Here is a 19,369-nt window from a genome sequence, read left to right on the forward strand (position 1 = left end):
GGGCTCAGGAAGCGTTTGTTCCTTCTCTTCCTCTCAAAAATGTTTGTTTTCAGCTATGTGAAAGGTCCTTCAAGTGATGATGGTTACATTTATTCCTTTTGTACTTCCTATTATAATAAAATTTATCCCTGTATCTTATCTACATTTAAATTTAGTGATTTTTCTATCATCTTGGTCAAAATTTGTACTTCATAGGGTTTTGAGTCTTTTTTAAAATATTTTTTTAGTTGTACCTGGAAACAATGTATTTATTGTATTTATTTTATTTTTCTGTGGTACTGAGGATCGAACCCAGGGCCTTACACGTGCTAGACAAGCGATATACCGCTGAGCCATGATCCCAGCCCTGGGTTTTGAGTCTTTGAGTAGGAAGCAGAGAATCTCTTCCCAGAATGTTTCAGTTAAAGTGAACTTCTACTAAGTCTTCAGAAGTTTTGTTTTTTTAATTGCTCCCCCTTCTTTTCCTGGTCCCTTCTTGATTTCATTATCATTCAAGAAAGCCTGGGAGAGTAAAAAAAAATCACTCACTAGTTCTTATCCTCCTACTGGCACCCCAAAGTGAACTAGTCTACCTGGACAAGATGACAACTGGAGGCATAAGGCAAGGGGACAGTGTCTACCTAGAGACCACTAGGATCTGATCAGGGTTGCAACAAATAGTATAATCAAAGCATCACACTTACTGAGGAAAGGAGATTTTGTGGGCTAAGACAGAAGTGAGTGATCATGTGCCTAGAGAGAGGGAAGTATTTCTCAGAGCTGTAGTGAACCAGACTTACCCCTATTTCTGAAAGAGGCAGCACCTCAATTCTGCTTAAGATGTCATTTTGAGAAAATACTCACAGTGCAGAAAAACTTGAAAAATCTTGGATGAGATCATGTGTCTCTCCAGCCCCAAGTCTGAGGTCCACCCTGCATTTGTGTGTGTGTCTAATCCATGTTCTTCACTTGCTCCTCCAAATTTTTCTTAATAGTTTGTTTCTTAAGTCTTATGTCCTTACCCCAGCTGCTAGGGAGAATCTTCAGAAGCCCACCAATTTTACTATTTGATTACAACATATTCAGTGTTCTTCTATATCTCTCTTTTCCTCTTTTGTTTTTGCAGTACTGCCCATCAAAGCCAAGGCCTCACGCATGCTGGGCAAGTGCTTCAGTGAGCTACATCCCTGTCCTCATTTTTATTTTTTAAATTTTGAGACAGATTCATTAAGTTGCTCGGGATGGCCTTGAACTTGAGATCCTCTTGCTTAGCCTCCTGAGTGGTGGCAATTACAGGCTTTCTTCACCATACCTGGACTTTTTGTACCTCTAATGTGACTCTGTGAACTTTGCTTTAATTTATTAAGGTACATGTCACTGCTAAATTATTAAAGGTCTTCCATTACTTAGATTGCCAAGATCATTAGTTATACCAGATACAATTATTTTTATACCACACTGTTTATAAACAGCATAATACTATAGGATTTTCTTAAATTGTGAATTTAAAAAGAAAAAAGTGAGAGAAAGCATAATGACTATTAAACAGCAATACATGTTTGAGATCCAATTAGCCAAGGTAAAAAAAGAAAGCTAACAAATTCACAGAATGGCATAAAAGGAAATTACCAACACCTCAAATGACATCTTTCTGAATTTTGATTTGTTAAATTGATCAGATTACAACATCCCAATAATCCTGCTTCTCTCATATTTGCCAACATATTCACGTGTATTGAAAATTGGTAAAGTGACATTGATATTAAAAATTCATTTTTATTTGTCATAAAGAATCAAATATTGTGTATCTACTGTGGATTAATACCACATGGTGTTATAAAGATTAGTTATATAAGGAAAAGTGTCTCCGGCCTCTATCTTCATTCGAACCTAATGATCCTTTTAATGGTCTATTGTCTTCTTCCAGAGTATCTTTATACCAATATAAACAAATAATCATATATATATTCTCACAAAAAGGAGTATGCCATATTCACTTTTATGTGCCCTTATTTTTTAAAATAATTATATATCACTTTCTGTCACTCTCCTCCACCCAGAAATCCATTATAAAAAATGTAACTTGATTTCATTTATTTTTTAATTCAAACCACCACTTTATGTGTGGCAGTCACAGTTTGTCCTGCTTTCCCCAGGTTATCATCTCATCCAGGTCTTTCTAGACTTGAGTCACTTAAGGTGTCCTGCTCCCCTTGTCTTTAGTGCAGGGCAGGCGTCATATAGAGTCCTGGAAACTCTTTTAAGTGCTAGTGGTGAGGAGCATCTTAGCCCAACAATGCAGGTCCCAGGATGGGAAAAAAAAAAAAAAAAACATGTGGAGGGATAGATTACAGAAGTTGCCCCAAGGTTGGGTGGGAAATGTAAGGGCAAAGTTGTTCCTTGATTTTTCACTCTGCAAACTAGTCCAAGAATTTAAGGAAGTCCTGCCATTGGATGCAGCTGCTGGAATGAAGTGGCCACCAGAGTGGGTGAGGGATGGCTTCAGGCTAGCCAGATCCTCAGAAGGTATGACACAACTAGTGTTCCCAAAAACATAAGACTAAGGTGCTCCACAGGATGGGTTCCTTGAGGCCAAGGCCCCAGGAACAGAAACCAGAAAGAAGGATGAAAAATCAGGGCAAAGGGAAAAAAGGATCACCCACCTGACCCAGGATGCACACAAGGGCAGCCTGGCTGAAGCCAAGAAGTCCATCAAAAGGCCCCAGTTTGTCCAGTGCCTGTGCTACTGTTCCGGTGCTTCCTCCAGACACCTGCACACCATGGGCTATTCCAGTGCAGAGAAAATGTGTCTCCTGTTCCGAAATCGGCTGCTTCTCCTGAGGACAGCGCAGGGAGTCTGGCCTGGCACCCTCAAGGTCCGCTCTGCAGGGGACCAGTGCTAGACACTGAAGCACAAAAGAATGAGCTGTGCAGTCAAGTTGCCCCATAGTGGGCTACAGGAGCCCTGTAACATGATTTTACCAAGCATGATTGATGTGTTGGTTTTCCCCCACCAGTTTGAGGTTATTTTTTATGATAATTATTGATACCATCAGAAAAACTTTTTTGTATTGTAAACTGTGTTATAGTGGATAACACTAACATTATTTCTGTGTATGCAGATGTATGATCCAGATTAATTCTCAGAAAATGGATGAATCAAACAAAGAGTGTATTTGCAGTGTGGATGGTTACTGAGCATTGCTTCGCTGGAGCAGTTTGTGCTCCTACCAACATTGAATGAAAATGCTGTTGGGTCACCAGCACCCAGAGAGCTAATTCTTGCTTGGAGGTGTGAACTGGCTGAAAAAATTAAAAGTCTGAAAATAATCAATAAGGAACAAAAAACAAGAGGCAGAAAATAGTTTTAAAAGCTGGGGCCTGGTGGGTCTTCCAGCCCTGATAGGAACTAGAATTGAACAAGGAAAAAGGCCCAAATCCTCTGTTTAAGGGGAAATACACCAAAAGTTTTCAGTGTGGCAGGCTTCTCAAGGAAAACAGAATAAAGATGGAAAAAAAATGTGTTTTGGGGGGCTAGAGAGGTTACTCCTACCTCAGGGGCTGCATTTGAATGTAGGTCTATGGTATGGTGTCAGCTTTAATCTAAGCAATCTATAACTGGTGGATTCACAACAGGAATTCTCAGAAAAACCAACCCACTGCCCTTTGATGGCCCAAACAAATTCATAATTCATACACAACTTTCAACAAAATGCCATTTCCAGAACCACCATTTGACCTAGTTATCCAACTCTATAGCTTATACCCCCCAAAACTTAAAAAATCAGTGTACTACAGTGACTCAGGCACATTGATGTTTGTAGCAGCTCAATTCACAATAGCCAAGCTATGGAACCAATCTAGGTGCCCTTCAACAGATGAATGGATAAAGAAAATGTGGTACATATATACAATGGGATATTATGAGCCATAAAGAACAATGAAATTATGGCATTTACTGATAAATAGATGGAACTGGGAATATCATGCTAAACCAAATAAGCCAATCCCAAAAACCCGACGGCCAAATGTTCTCTCTGATACGCTCATGCTAACTCATAACAAGGGACGATAGGGAGGGGAAGTATAGAAATTTATTGGATTAGACAAAGAGGAATGAAGGGAAGGGAGAGAGGAATGGGAATAAGAAAAACAGTAGAATGAATTGGAAATAAATTTTCTATGTTCATATATGAATACACGACCAATGTAACTCCACATCATGTACAATCACAAGAATGGGATCCTAATTGGAAAGGGTTACACTCCATGTATGTATAACCTGTCAAAATACATAAGTCTACTTATCACTTTTTTTACTAAGATGCAGACCTTATTATCATTTTTCTAGAAATTCTTTGTATAGTAAGAAAATAAGTAGCAAATATGAATTATAAATAAGTTTCCCAGTTTTTCAGTTGTATTTCAATTTTGTTTATTTTTGTTATTTTAATAAGTACAAGATTTTATGACTATTTTGAATTGTGCTGCTTAACCATGGGCATGCATATATCACTGTAGTATAACTAATTCTTCAAAATAAAATAAATACTGAGGAGTGGTACAGCTGGGTCATACAGTGGTTCCATGCCTAGTCTTTCATAAAACCTCCATACTGATTTCCATAATGGTTATACTAATTTACAGTCCCACCAACAGTATAAAAGTGTTTCTTTTTCTGCACATTTGTTCCAGCATTTATTATTTGGTCTTGATGGCTGTCATACTAACGTGTGAGATGAAACCTCAGTGTAGTTTTTTTTTTTTTAAACCAGGAATTGAACTCAGTGACACTGAACCACTGAGCCACATCCCCAGCCCTATTTTGTATTTTATAGAGAGAACAGGGTCTCACTGCGTTGCTTAGCACCTCACTTTTGCTGAAGCTGACTTTAAACTTGAAATCCTCCTGCCTCAGCCTCCTGAGCTGATGAGATTACAGGCGTGTGCTGCTGCACCTGGTAGAATAACTCTTTTTAATGTATTATTCTGTTTTGTGTTGCTATGACGGAATATCTGATGCCAATAAAATGAAAGAGATTTAGAAAAGGAAAAGGCTGTGTATGTTGCATAAAGGGAGACCAAGTGCATGAGGCTCAGGACCACCACCTCCCCCTAGGCCCCACCTATTAGTCTCCATCACCTCATTACTGCCATAATGAAGACCAAGCCTTTAGAAAATGGCTCTTTGGGGGAAACCACATCTAAACCATAGCATTTAGTTTCTAAATTAAGAATGAACATCTTTATGACATTGAATCGTCCACTCAAGAATACCTTTTTATAAATTTAAGTCTTCTTAGGTCCTAAAATGTTGCTTCACATAAGAGTTACATAGTTTTTGTTATTTTCCCCCTAGGTATTATATCTTTATTGCTACAAATAGAAATGGCCTCCCCCCACAATGTATTACATTTCTTGACTTGTTTCTGCTACTTAAGAAATTTATTGATTTCTGTATGTTAATTTTCTACTCTGTTACCTTATTGAATTCTTTTGGTGCTCATAGTATATTTCCAGTTGATTTTTTAAAATTTTCAAAGAATAAAGTTATATCATCTAAAAGTAGTGGTAATTTCTTCTTTCAATTTTACACAAGCAATATATGAATATAATTACATAAAAATGTTAAATAATACAGAAATGTTTTGAAGCACATTTTGAAAGGAATCTTTCCTAATTTCTCTAATCAACCATCTTCCCCAGATGCAACTTCTATTTATCTAAAACTCTTTGTGAATATTTCAATAGAAATGAATATTAAACAATGCATAGTTTCTATTTTCATATTTGGAATATATTTTACATATCTTCTTTCACATAGTTGTCTTTTAAAATGTCTTTTGAAACAACCACAGGCCTACAGAGAAGCTGCAAGCGCAGAACAAAAACTTATTTTCCTAAATTTTTTGAGAGGAAGTTACTAACCTGACACGCCATAACCATGAATACTTCAGTGTAATCAACATCAATATATCTACATTAGTCAGGTCAGAGAAAAAAATCAATATGATATCTGCATAGAAAAGGAGCTGAATTATAAGACATTGGCTAACATGATTATGGAGGTTAAAATCCATGATCTGCTGTCAGCAAGCTGGAGACCCAGGAAAGCTAGTGATGTAGTTTGAAGACCTGAGAGCTAGAGAGCTGATGGTGTGAATTTCAATCTTGAGTCTGAAAGCTTGTGAACCAAGAGTGCCAAGGGTAGGTCAATGTCCCACAGCAAGCAGTCAAGTGTAAAGTGAATTCAACTTGTCTCTGACTTTTATTCCATTCAGGCCCTCAACAGATGGATGAAGCCCACCAACACTGGGGATCCATCTGCTTTACCCAGTTCACCAATTCCAATGCTAATGTCTTCCAAAAACATCCTCGAAGACCCACCTAATGTATTAACCAGTTTTTCATTACCATACCAAAATACCTGGACATGCCATGTGTGAAGAAAAAAGGTTTATTTAGCTCACAGTTGTGGAAGTTTAAGGACATGGTACCCACATTAGCTCTGTTCTAGTGAGGGCATTCTTAGGGATGTCATATCATGGCAGATGACAATGGTCAGATCCCATGGTCAGACAGGAAATGAGAATAGGTGGGTACAGTCTCAGGCTTTTATTTATTTATTTATTTTAATTTATTTTATTAGTTCTAATCAGCAGTACATGACAGTAGAAAGCTCTTCGATTCATTGTATACAAATGGAACAGACTATTTCACTTCTCTGGTTGTACATGAAGTAGAGTCACACCATTCATGCAATCATACATGTACCTAAGGTGATGACTATCTCATTCCACCATCTTTCCAACCCTTTGCCTGATCCAAAGTTCCTGCACCCATCCCATATCCCCCTCTTCCCTATTATGGATTATCATTCACTTATCAGAGAAAACATTCAGCCCCTGGCTTTTTGGGATTGGCTTATTTTGCTTAGCATGATGTTCTCCAACTTCATCCATTTATCTGCAAATGCCATAATTTTATTCACTTTTAGTGCTGAGTAATATTCTATTGTGTATATATACTATAGTTTCTTTATCCATTCTATCTGTTGAAGGGCATCTATATTGCTTCCACAGTCTCAGGCTTTTAAAACATTGCTCTTTTGAGAACTAATCAGGGTCCAGGAGAAATCGCTGAATGCCTTTTGAGGCAATGCCTCCAATTTCTAGAATTTCTTACTAGGCCATCCCTTTTAAAGGTTCTGTTATCTAATACTAACACCCTGGTAACCTAGCTCTCAATACATAGAACTTTGTGGGGACAAGCAATATTCAAACCATAGCAACCAGAAATAATGTTGAACAAGACTTATGAGCATTCTATAGTCCTGTCAAGTTGACACCTACAATTGACCATCATGCCATCTCATATGAGACCTTATTCACATTTCAAACAATTGTCTCAGTGTTCTTTATGGCAAAAGGACCCAGTTCAGCATCAGATATTGCATTTAGTTGTAATATCTCTTTAGTTGCCTTTATTTTCCCTTACCTTTCATGGCCTGGACACTTTAAAGGTAACTGGCCAATTATTTTGTAGAATGTTTCTCAATATTAACAAGTCTGATTATTTCCCTCTCATGGTTAAATTTCACTTACACACAGGAATGTATTGGTAGGAGTATTCCACAAGTGGGTCTGTGTTCTCAGTGCATCTTATCTGGTGGCACATGACTCCCACTTCTCCCATCACTTACTATAATCACTTTGCTTCAATAAGGTGGTGTATACTGGGCCTTTTCACTGTAATGTCATTCCTTATCCTTTTGTAATTAATAAGCATTTCATAAAGAGGCACTTTAAATATACAGTATCCCACTCATCATCAAACTTGATCTGTTTAGATCTGTATGAACATAGTTTTTGATTCAGTTAGGTAAGTTATAATCTCTTACCATTGTCTCAGCACTGGCTCTGATATGGCCAGTAAGGGCTTCATTAAGCTGACTTCTCAGTCCTTTTGTCGTGTTGATAACATTCTTTAAGCACTTCATTGTTCCCTGATACATCAAAATGTTTCAAACTTACCTTAACTTTTCCCACTCCAACCTTATAATTAGCCATTTCTCCAACTAGTTTCATTTCCTTCTAGTGGAGAATAGTATTTAGAAGCCCAGATCTGGGAAGTTGGTATGCTTATTGCTACTAGAGTTTCTCTACTCTCAGCTCCTATTAATAGAGTCAGTATGATTAATAAAATAATATTTTATTTTAGTAGTATTTTGCAAAAACTTTTTTGAACTTTCTTGCTGATTTGAAAAGATTTTTTGTAATAAGAATATTACGGCTTTGTTTCACATGTTGCAACTCTCATTATTTTTTAGTCTGCCATTTTTCTTTTCATTATTTTATGGTGTCTTTACATTTTAAGGGGGGTTAATCTGTCTTTTCCTATAGGTATCTGTTATGATTTAGATGTGGTATCCCCCAAAAGCTCACTTGTGAGATAGTGTGAGAGGGTTCAGAGGGGAAATGATTAGGTTGTGAGAGCCTTGACCCAATCAGTGAATTGATCCTCTGATGGGATTAACTGAGTGGTAACTGAAGGCAGGTGGGATGTGGCTGAAGGAAGTGGCTCATGGGGGTCATGACAATGGGGTATATATTTTGTATCTGGAGAGTGGAGTGTCTTTCTCTGCTTTCCCATTACTATGATGTGAGCTGCTTCCCTCTGCCACACTCTTCTGCTATGATGTTCTGCCTCACCTGGAGCCTCAAAGAATGGAGCCAGCCTTCTATGGACTAAGATCTCTGAAACTATGAGCCCTCAAACTTTTCTTCCTCTGCAGTTGTGCTGGTCAGATCATGTAGTCCCAGCAGCAAAAAAGCTGACTAAATCCCATTGACTTTTGAGTGTCTTTTGTCTTTTGTTTGTTTTGATTTGTTTACAAGTTTCTTTTAGTTTGTTTCTGTTAGTTCTTCTTTTCCTTTCACATTTTAGACTGAATTATGACTTAAAATGCAGAGATCTTAAGTATACAGTTTAATGGGCTTTAGTTATTATGTACATTTTTGTAACCCTACCTCAACCAAGTCCCCTTCCTCCTATTTCTATCACCATGGATGAGTTTCATGTGATCTGGAGCTTCTTATTAATAAACAAATCCAGTATATATTCATCAATGTCTGATATCTTTCCCTCAGCATAATGTGGTAGAAATTCATATTTTGCATGTATTAGTAGTTTAATTCTTTTGTTTCTCATCTGCATTTCACTATATGATTATACAACAATTTATTCCTTAATGATGCATCATTATTGATGCATATTTAAATTGTTGTCATTTGAGAACTATCATGTATGAAGCTGCTATGAAGATTATGGTTCAAGTTTTTGTTGTATAAGTTTGAGGTATTTACATTTTTCTTGGTTAAATGTCTTGGAGTAGAATTGTTGGGTTGTAGGATAAGTGTAAGTTTTACTCTATAGTTTGCCAAAGAGCTAAACTTTGTACTTTCATTTACTCTCTGCAGAAAAGTGTTCAAACTATAGGCATATCTCTGCCAATATTTGCTATTATTAGATTTTTTTAAATTTGTTATTCTGTTATATGTGAAGCAATATCATTTTGGTTTTAACTAATGATACTGAACATTTTTAAGGTGCTATTTGTTGTTCACATGTCTTCTTCAAGAGTCTTCTCCACCTTAAATTTTAAAAATTTTATTTTATTACATATTTATGGTTTTATTTATTTATTTTTCTTTGTATAGTCCGGATACCCTTTGCCAAAAATATGTTTTTTCCCCCTTATCCCCAGTAAATGGCTAGTCTTCTCATTTCCTTAATGATGAATTTTGAAGAGCAAGAAATATTATGCTTTGAAATATTTTTCTGTTCTTTAAAATGATTAGTGTCCTGTAAAAATAAATTTTGCCTATACCATGTTCATGAACATGTTTTGTTTTCTGTTTTCCTTTGAGATATTCTAGTTCTAACTTATAAATCTGAATATCTGGTTCATTTTGTGTTGATTTTTGTGACTGGCATGAGGTGAAGTTCAAGGTTATTTTTTTTGTTTAAATTTCCAGTGAATATTGCTGTTCTGGTACCATTTTGTTGAAAAGACTCTTTCACCCCATTGAATTGCTTGATAATCTTGTTATTTTTGTTGCTTTTTTTAGAATGAAATTCATACAAAGTAAAATTAACCTTTAAAGTATACAATTCAGTGGCAGTCAATAAGTTCACAATGTTCTACAACTATCATTTATATTCTATTTTACAATATTGTCATCACTCCCAATCCCAGACCTATTAGGCAGTCACTTCCCATCTCTGTCCTTCCCTTAATATATCTTTTTTGAAAATCAGTGAACTGATCAATTCAGGTCTTGATTTTTGTCCTATTAAACAATGTATCTATTTATTTGTCAATACCAGGATTTTAAAATTGTAGTTGCTGTACAGCAAGTCTCAAAATAATGTTGTAAAAGTTTTCCAACTTTATTCTGTTTCAAGATTGTCCTTTGCATTCCTATATAAATCTTGAAATCAGCTTGTAATTTTCAACTTAAATAAATCATGTTAACATTTTGATTGAGATTTCAGTAAATCTACAAATAAGTTCAAAATGTGAGGAGGAAAGACATCTTAACAATATTGACCATCTGAAGCTCTGGATATGGTATGTTTATACATTCATTTATGACTTCTTTAACCTTTCTCAACAATGGTTTCAGTGAACAAAACCATTTATATCTTTGAGTTTTCTTTGTGGGAAAGTTTCTATGAATATGTGCCTTTCATAATAAACATAAGCTTATTCAAATTTATTGTTTTAGTATAAAGTGTGTACATTGTATTTTAAAGGTATTTCTCCATTTTACCTGTTATTCAATAAATGTTGTTATGACTTTCATAACATCTTCTTTTTAATTCTTTTAATGCTAATAAGCTCTGTAATAATATCTTCTCTTTATTCCTGAAATTGATCATTTATATTTTATTTCTCTTTATCTTGATCCAATTTCTTTAAGGATTCTTAATTTAATTGATCTTCTCCAAGAATGAATTTTTGGTTTTGACTTTTTGGGTTTGGTTTTTTTTTTTCACTTTTTTTTTTTTTTTGACTTTTTGGTTTTGACTTTTTGGCTTTTTCTTATTGTTTCACTGATTTTCATTTAATCTTTTCCAACTCCTGTCTTCTACCTAGTTTGTAAGGTTTGACTTTTTCTTCTTCATGTAGCTTCTTAAGATGAAGTTAGTCAAGACTTGTTTTATAATCTAGCCCATATTATAGGTAAATGCTCCATCTCATTCTGCAGTTGTCAGGTGCTCTTCTGTACAGTGTGGTGTCCAATGGACAAACATCAAGCTGGTCTGTTCCTTAGATACTAAATGTGTACCTTATGTTTTACTTTTATACAAAGTAAGACATAGGGATTTAATTATTTTGAAATACATCCCCCATTGTTTTAATACCTGTCATAGCTGATTTGAATTGTCACCATTTTATATTCTTGAATTCCTTATAACTTCTTAGGGATCAGATATATACTTACCCAATATGAAAACTGACATAAAAAATCAGTCCCAACAATAATTTGCTAGAAGAGTATTTTATACTATTAAACTTCCTCTTTGCTTCCCCAATATATTCCAGCCTATTTAAAATGCATTTTTTTATATTCTCTGTATTCTACTTTATATATATATTCTAATTATAAAATGACTAGATATATTCAGGGTAATGTTTCAAATCCTTCCACAGCAAACAGACTATGTAACAAGTCATTAAGAAATAAGTGTCAAGGGCAGTGTACTTTTAGAAAAGATATGCCTTGTACTCAATAAATGCTCAGCTGATGAGAAGTAATTTGAATTGACTTGAACTGCTGACATTTTTTTCTTTACTCCTAAACCTAATACTATTCAGAGAGCTAGAACCTTTCTATGACAGAGCACAGTCCCTAGGAAGAACTTGTTCTTACTCACAGTCCCTAGGAAGACATTGTTCTTAATACACCCTCCTCGGTCAACAGTGGGTAGAAAGCTCTGCTCCCACTGAAAGATGGCATGAGCAGTTGGCACTGGCTGTTCAAGAAAGAACGTGGGCATGTGGTGGGAGCTGAAAAGTACTTTTTCTGGCCTTTTTGCCTTTCCTGAGCCATCAGGGGGATTAAACATTTCTCAAAATGCTTAGAGGAGCTCTCTTAAATGTTGATCACGTATTGGTTTGTACTACTGTTCCAGGACATAATCTACCCAAATATTCCTCTTGGGGAATGGAACCATAGCTTAATTATCTTTGTCATTGTACCTGGCCCTCTGCTTTAGCACTTGGGAGGTGTCATGACAAAGCCTTTAGGATTACTGGAAGACAGGGCTGGAGGCCCTGCTAGCTGCCTAGATCCATGTGGCTCTCTCATGTGAAGAAGGGTGTGGTCTATTTAATGCTACATCTGGCTCCAGGACATGCTCACTTTAACACTCTTTAAACAGAGAGTCTGGTGTTCAGAGTGAGTTTTTGCAGGCAGGTAATGGAAGTCCCAATTTAAAAAGGGAGAGAAGAGGCAAGTGTTCAGGTTTTCTCTGCTCAGAAGGCCCAACCTGGTCAGAGTGTCACCAGCAGCTGTGCGCCATCTGTGAGTCAAGGCCTCAGGGAGAAGCTCTCTAACACATGTGCCATCTGCTTTGCTCCACATTGCTGCCTGGCTTTCCTTAATTTCAGGCTCCTCAGCTAAACGAAATTAGGAATCAAGTCTATGCAAATGGTCATTCCCCACTAATCTCAAATCTGTATGAAATGCATGAAGAAAAATTAAAACACTGAGGTTAAGGAGAAGAAAGAGGGGGAAAAAATGAGGTGTCCTTCTTGGGTCTGTAGGGAAAACCAGTTGAATGCCCAGGAAGACTGGATATTTTATTCGTCTTAAAAGATGTCTTTAATTTACAAATTAAAGGGGATAATTGAACCAAATAGCAACTTTTTACTCAGCACACAGGTGGCAAGTGAAATATATACTCAGAGAAGACTTCAGGTTTCAGAACCAGATGATCAACCCAGAAGGCAAGTTCCGGTTGTGAGTGAAGTACCCACGTGTGACAAAAGCTGTGTGCAAACAGCAGAACACACCAATCTGTAGCCTATTGAGTGTTATATTTTTAGCTACTAAGACTTCTCATTATACCATTAATAAATCCCACATCCTTGAGTAAGAAACTCAAACTGTCTATCACTTTGTTTTCCAGTTCCACCAAGTAAATGCTTAAACTAGGTTCTGTTATTTCCATTTTCTTTTTCTCTCCTAAATGCCAAGCCCAGTGTAGGACCATGGGCAGACTATGATGAGCAAACCACAAGAGTTCCTGCTCATGAGGTCACGTTCCAGCCTTGGGAAGCGCAATATCTAACTATGTACACAGCAAATCCAATAAAACTTTATCAGATTCTTTTTATATCTAAAAATTAAATTCTGTGACTTCATTGAGGAAATGAGATTCATGAAAGTAGTTTGAAAATTAAAAGCATTAGACCAATGCGAGTTTTATCATTACCATCCCTAAACCTGAAAGAACTTAAGTTCAAATTGAATTTGCAATTGATTCAGGGTTTTGTTCCCCTTAAAAAAGAAAAAGTTACAGACAGCGTGTTGTAGTGAAAATTTGTGCACAGAGAGAGGTGCATCTTTGTTTATAGAAAAATGACATTGCTCATTTATCTACTGATAGCTGAAGACCTTAAACAGATTTATATGAACTTTGGGCACCATTTGAATATAGTTAAAAGCAGTTTAACTTATGATATTCCAAATATATCCCTTTGAATAAAGCAGTTTCTCATGACTGAAAGTCATGATGATTTTAGTGTATGAATCAGTAACATTAGGAGGAAATTTGGCAATTTTTATCAAATTTTTTAAAAATGAGTATACTTTGTAACCTAGCAATTCAAAACTATTCATTCACTCTTTATAATCAATGTACACACCAAGATGTATGTACAAGGTTGTCTGATGCAGCATTTTTGTAATAAACAAATATAAACCGTCTAAATTCTATTTAATAATAATATCTACCTTTCTTCCTTTTATCATTTTAATCACCATCATTGTTATCATAAAATGATTTAAATTAAGGTAATGCAGACTATAAAAATAATCATACTACTGTGCAGACTTTTGTGTATATGCATATGTTGTTTATGGGTCCAAATTTTTGGATATGATTATAATGGTTACTTTTGTCTATCAAGCTCCTGTGATAATAATCCATTAGCCATGAGCTATACTTCGTGGTGTCCTGGGGATATTTGACTGTTGTACGCTTAGTCCTGGGCAAGATGGAATGTTAGAGGGCTCTCATGTCATATTCCCAAGACACTAAATTTCATATTTTATATCCTTGAAAAAAATAGGTGATTGTGAAGATTTGTGGGTTGGATCACTGCAAATTTTGGAGTCAGACACTAATTTGCAGTTGGAGAAGGATTTGGGTGGCAGGAGAATTTAGATAAGAGAAAAGACAAAGTAATTAACTTACCCAGTCTTTCTTCTCTGATATCATGAATATAGTGGGTTGTTGCCCAGATACACAGACACACACACACACAGAAGAAAGAACATCCAGATTTATTTGACATGCACTTGTGCATAAGGGCCATACAAAATATAAAACTCAAAGAAGGTCCAGATGGTTGAAGCTCTTCATAGAGGAGAGGGGATGGCCGGGGACAGGGCTGGCAGGTGACAGGCAATTTCAGAGGGTAGCAAGTGACTTTTAGGATAAAATGGACCCCAAGTATAGACAGTAGCCAGGAGGAAGGTCCTTAGCCCTGGAAGAGCTGGACATAAGTTCAGGGAAGATGAGGGGCAAAACTGCACTAGGAACACAGGTTGTCTTGTGCAGAAAAAGCCTGTAACTGGAGTGCTTAGAAGAGCAAGTGGAGATAGATGGAGACCTTGTAGTCTTCCCTTCTATGAGTTAATCTTCCCTGGCTAATGATATTTTACAGAGTGACTCCAAGAAAATTATATATATATATAATATATTATATATAAAATATTATATATAATATATATATGTAAATTTTTATTTTTTAAAACTTCCTTCAGTCAGACAAGGCATCTTCAGAAGGAGACCCTCTCTGTCAGCAAAGTATCTTTTTACGGTAGTATCCAGCATCCATTTTCTTATTTCCCTTTTTGTTCCAATTGTGGTCCAGATAGGACCCATGAATTAGTACTGTATCCACTACAGTGCACCTGACAACCAAGGAACATTTTGTAATATAAAATAACTTAAATGAATATGTGCATGTATGTGTAAACACATGTACACATGTAAATGCCAGAAATTTGTGTCTTCTTTACATTGATGACCATAGGACATTGAAAACCAGAAGTGACAGCAATTTTCATGATGAAATTAAATATGTTTTCCTGGGCTAATGATAGAATTTCATATGTAAATGAATTATAATATTTGAATATGATCTAAAACATTAATGGTTTATATATGAATTTAGGTGTTACTTTAACTATTTTGTTAAGAATTCCAGTTGCTATTGCCTCAGCAAAGCAAAGTTTCTGAAGATTAAAATTCATGAAAACTCCCTAAAAACAATATTCACTCAAGGAATTTGGTCTAGTTTGGTAATACTGTCAGTAAAACATAAATTATGTGGAAAACTGATAACAACAACGTAATTAGTACGTTTTCTGAAATCAAGGCAAGAAAAATAAATTCTATGGAATAAATATATGATGATTTATGAGTTATGTATGTCTTTATTTTATTGCTCATCACCAGCCCTTCAACAGAACACCCAGGCAGATTGTCTTTGATGTTTTGATGACTTTCAATAAAGTCAAAACTATAGCTTTCCAATTTGTTTTAAAATTTTGTAATAATGAAGTCAAATTTGTCAAAATAGAATGTATTTTACTTAACTACTTATAGCATGAAATATAAAAATTATTAGAAATTATTAGACACATGCTATGCAGATTTCCTTTTGTATTATTATGTATTATTATTCTGAGCCCTGCAAATGTTAGGGGTAGGCTGGTATGTTATGTTTCCATTAGTGACCTCTCTTCATATGCAATTGACAAATAATCCTAAGTCTTGTAAGTCTTGCCACAGGTGAAATAAGGCGTCCTGTGGGTGGTAGGAAGAGGAGGGCAGAGAACTCAGACTACCCTCTGCACAGCTGTGTGTTCTGCAAAAGTATCATGGTGTTTTAAGTCTCTGAGCCAGGCACATGACAGAATATGAAAATCTCCTCTCTTCTATTTTCACCTAGATGCCTCCTCCTATTTATTTTGTTTTAAAGGTTTTTTTTTTTAACTTGTTGATAGACCTTTCTTTTTTCTAATTTATTTATATGCAGTGCTGAGAATCAAGCCCAGTTCCTTACACAAGCGAGGTAAGTGCGCTTACCACTGAGCCACAACCCCAGCCCCACTCCTATTCATTGTTGATATGCCAATGGTGGGGTTGAATTGTGTCACCTAAAAAGATACACTGAAGTTCTAAATCCCTGTTTCTTTGAATGTGGCCTTGTTTGGAAAGAGGGCCATTGTAGTTGTAACCAAATTAAGATGAGATCATACTGGAGTAGGGTAGATCTCAAATCCAATGATTGGCACCGTCATAAGAAGGTTATCAGGAGCTGGATGCAATTCTTTAATCCCCGTGGCTCGAGAGGCTGAGGCTGGAGGATTGCCAGCCTCAGCAATTTATTGAGGCTATGAGCAATTTAGCAAGGCCCTGTCTTGAAAGAAAAAATAAAAAGGGCTTAGATGTGGCTCAGTGGTTAAGTGCCTTTGGGTTCAATAACTGGTAACAAAAGAAGAAAAAAAGACATTATCAGAAGCAGAGAGAGAGAGAAGGGGAAGAAGGCTGTGTGAAGATGAGGCAAAAATTAGAATTATGCCCCAACGTGTCAAGGAGTGCCAGGAACCACCAGAAAATGGAAGAGGCAAGGAAGGAGTCTTCCTTACAAGCTTCAGAGGCAGCAAGGCCCTGATGACACATTGATTTTAGACTTTGAGTCTCCAGAGCCATGAGAAAATAAATTTCTGTTGTTTGAAGACACCTAGTTTTTTAGTGTCTGGTTATGGCAGCCCTGAGAAACCAATGGAGTTAGTGATAATGGTGTTTTACTCCTGTGAGCCCAACCCTTTCTATTAGAACTACCTTCTCTTCTGTATTCACATGGATGTCTCCTGTTTATCCTTCACATGCCATGCATGGCTTCTAGGAAGACTCCATTAGTACTAGGGCAGGTCTGGCTTCATCCTGTCCAGGGAGTGGGTTGAACGTAGACTATGGCCGGGCAGGCGGAGTTGCTGCTGCTTCTAGCCTTGCATCAAATCATTTTCCCCTTTCAGTTGGAAGGAATTGTGTGCAGGATTGCTGCAGTAGCAAGACCTCCTGGTATGTTCCTGGCATCAAACTGTCTAACTAATCAGACTGGTTGACTCTTGGTTCCTTCCAACTCCACCCTTTTGGAAGGCAACAATCTCGGCAACAACAGCTGCTCTTGGTCACAGAAGGACAAATATCTTGACATTCATTTGTTTGTGGAAGAAAACAGGATTTTGGATCCTTGTGTTTCCATCAGATGCAATGGCCCAGTTTCTTTGGGAGCTCCAGAGTCTGAAATCTATGGGGCCATCTACCTGGCATCTGTGTCAGGAGCAGCAATTACAAAAGGACTCATGTCAGCAGTTGCTTGTGTGGGTAACACTAGGTGTAATCATCCATTTAAGCTCTCAGATTAAGACTTGATTAGGCCAATTGTATTCTGATCGTTTCCCCCCTATGAACAATGGCAGCTGCACAACAGGTTTTTAAAAAATTTTAGTCTAAAATATGAAAAGAAGGTATTGTTTTACTTTTTCTTGGAAACAGGAATACAGATTTGGGCTTGGTTCCAGAATAATGTTTTGTTTCTCCCTGAGTTCCAAAAGCAAGTCTAATATAATAGTTTGTAGAGAAGAAGAATTTTAACCTGAAGGAGTTTGCCCTCATAACAAATTGACATTTCCTTCTCCATACAACACTTAAGCTTGAATATGCAAATGATCCCCAAGTAGGAATTATCATTAGTCATTCTTTCACAATAAAGTAATAGATGAACATTGTGCTATATGACAGACAGCATTGAGATTCATCAAGTCCCAATTCTTTGAATCTCTCAGCTTGTCAAAAAGCAGATGTCTGATTTTGTGGTCCTGCTGGTGAAACACTGGACTCTTTCTCTTGGTGCACAGTTTAGACACCTCCTATAATTTGCTTTGAAATGAACAAAATCTACCATGGCACATGTTTGATTTAGTGGGCAATTTGACCAACAAGATGAAAAGAATTGGTGAGGAAGATGTTGTTTTTGCAAATTAAACTTGGCAAGATACTACTACAAGCAACTAATGAACTTACTCGATCTATCATGGGGATACATCATCAAACTCAGGAATGGCAGTTTTCTTTGCGAATGTTAATAAATTTACAGGAAAGTATGTCATTCAAATAGTAGCATTATAGAGATTCCAGGATGAATTCCAATAATATGGTATGATTCACTTTTAGATGAAAATGTAAGGAGATTGTAATTTAGTATAACTTTTACTGTTACCTACCATTTGGGATAGATACTGTCAAGTTAAGAAATCTTCACATTTAAGAAAGTTGTATTGTTTATTGTGATTGTTGTAGTCTATTTGGGTTTCTATAACAAAAATACAATGTACTGGTTGTCTTTAAGAATAAATGCTTACCGTTCACTGTTCTAGAGGCTGGGAAGTACAAGATCGAGGTGCCGGTAATTCAGCATCTGGTAAGGGTCTACCTTTTTATTCATAGATGACTGAATCTTGTTATGTCCTCTGAATCTTCATTGTGATACATGGAGATGAATAATAATATTATTCTTATCTTCAAGGGAATAATGCCAGGGTTTAAAACATTAACTGGATCACTGCAGAAGAACAGTCAGAATTCTATCTTCACTCATATGATTCTGGAGTTTGCATTTTTAATTAGTCACTGCATAAAACAGCTTAGTGCCCAGAGAAGCATTTATAAAACCCAAAGATTCACTGGATTTCCTTGGACCAGCAACCTAGATGGAGGAGACACAGCCTCAAGGAAGAGGCACAGTGTGTAGATGGCTTTTCTTTCTGGTTTTTGCTTTCTCTAAGCAAGTAGATGTGGGTGTCTCTGAAAGCCCTGTGCCTAAGGAAGAGGAAAGCCTCTGGGCATATGGATTCATGGGATTTTAATCCAAAGCTTTCTGTGGCAGATAATTCTAAATGATTCTTCTAAAATATTCCTAGCTCCCTTCTTGTCACTTTCTGACCTTCATATACTCAATGTTCCCGTCTCCTCAGAGCTGGGTGTGGTCATGTGACCCACTTCATGTGGAGTAAGTGCA

General features: G+C 36.5%; 1 pseudogene; it reads right to left on the reverse strand.

Annotated features, from left to right (window-relative positions):
• Positions 1 to 2,387: 2,387 nt before the first annotated feature.
• On the reverse strand, positions 2,388 to 2,927 carry LOC144365719 (esterase OVCA2 pseudogene; annotated as a pseudogene).
• Between the last annotated feature and the right edge of the window lie 16,442 nt (positions 2,928 to 19,369).

This window comes from Ictidomys tridecemlineatus, chromosome 7 (genome assembly GCF_052094955.1).
Source record: "Ictidomys tridecemlineatus isolate mIctTri1 chromosome 7, mIctTri1.hap1, whole genome shotgun sequence".
NCBI classification, from domain to species: domain Eukaryota; kingdom Metazoa; phylum Chordata; class Mammalia; order Rodentia; family Sciuridae; genus Ictidomys; species Ictidomys tridecemlineatus.